Source organism: Arachis ipaensis, chromosome B06, assembly GCF_000816755.2.
Source record: "Arachis ipaensis cultivar K30076 chromosome B06, Araip1.1, whole genome shotgun sequence".
Lineage (NCBI taxonomy): Eukaryota > Viridiplantae > Streptophyta > Magnoliopsida > Fabales > Fabaceae > Arachis > Arachis ipaensis.
In genome coordinates this window covers 116,705,791-116,707,339 of record NC_029790.2, presented here as the reverse complement: position 1 = coordinate 116,707,339, position 1,549 = coordinate 116,705,791, and the positions used below count along the sequence as shown (strand labels likewise).

At 42.7% G+C, this 1,549-nt stretch overlaps 1 long non-coding RNA gene across 1 annotated transcript; it reads left to right on the top strand.

Annotated features, from left to right (window-relative positions):
- LOC110264135 lies at positions 57 to 568 on the top strand. The gene is made up of 3 exons (XR_002349867.1): positions 57 to 335; positions 377 to 497; positions 551 to 568. It is a non-coding gene; the product is annotated as an uncharacterized LOC110264135 (long non-coding RNA).

The window sequence follows — 1,549 nt, the reverse complement described above, 5'->3', positions numbered from 1 at the left end:
TCTCTCTCTCTCTCTCTCTCTCTCTCTCTCTCTCTCTCTCTCTCTGAAACATGCGTGTTAACAGAGGCACCAACAACAGTAGCAGAACACATCAAATGGAGAAGAACCATAAATCAATTGAGCCGGTGCAACTACATCATCGCAGAAGAAACAGATCCAAGGCCACAAATTCAATCTGCAAGGTGCAAGTTCACCATTTCGTCTCTGCTCCTTTTCACATTCTCCAACAACAACAACAGCAGCACCAGCAACAATGATGAAGGGGTAACGGAAAATGAGAGAAGAGATGAAGGGTCTGAAGGGTACCATTGCAGAACTAGGTGTTGAAGTCATCAGTAATGGTCCTCAGCAAACTCTCCGCCCTCTGGTTCTCTAGCGACAACATCCAGTAGTGGATGAAATTCTCCTCCAATCTTCTTGCGAAGCCACAGAGTCCAGTCCTCATCAGAGACTGCATCCTCGCGCTCTGCAACGTCGGCTCGTCGTGGCTGATGGAGGTCGCACAACGGTGCTGATAGTTGGTGAATTGAAGTCGCTGTGGCTGATGGAGGTCGCGTGACAATGCTTTAGGGAGTCCAACAAGTTCAAGGTTTTTTGGAGGCAGAGATAGGGTTTGCTTCTCGGTGAAGCATATTGAGAGTGGGAGGGCGTCAAAGGCCTTGGGAGATGGAGGGGAAAATGTGGTAGTGGTGATTGTGGGTCTCTTGGCCGCTGTAGTAGCATTGAAGGAGGCCGGTGACGGAAGTCCATTGTGAAGAGGGGTGAGAACGAGATAAATGGGGAATGAAAAAATAAAAAAAGGGAATGCAAAGAGGGAGAGCTGGGATGATAGTATTAGTGGTGAAGAAAAGGGTAATTTGGAGTTTTAGGTGGTTTTTAGTGTTTGGATAATTTTGTTATACAGAGCCCATATTTTAGGGTAAAATGATAATTTCCTTCTTTTATGGGTAGATGTGTCAGTGTTTTCAATTTTTGTGAGTAGAAATAGTAGTTTACTCTTTTATTCTCTACAACTCAAACAAACTAAGACAAAAAGAAAAAGATAATGGTGGCATCAATGAAAATTAACAACTACAAAACTCACATAAAATTTGTGGAGAATGTCCAAATTTCATAGGAACCATCGCTCATAAATCTGCGAAAAAAATGATAGAATTAGCGGAAAAACAGAGAACAGTAGCAAAATCACGACAAAGCAAGGAGAAGATAGTTGCAGTAGCAACGCGCAAGGAGAGGAGCATCTCGGTGACGACTTCTTCTAATAGCAACGGTTGCAGCAGCGTCACCTCTTCTCCTTCATCTGCATCACCACCATCTCCATCACCTTTCAACACTCTCGTTCCCTTTCTCCCTCCTTTGTTTTGGCCTTCTCTCTTTCATCGCTGTTTTTCCTAGTGAACACAATGATGCCATTAGGAGCTTCCATCGCCGCCACACCCTCAACTTTCTTAAGGATATAAAAATTTAGGGTTTCTCTCAATTGAATTGTGATTTTTTTTTACCAAATTAAATTAGAAATTTATTGTTTTTTCACTTTGTTATTGCTTAA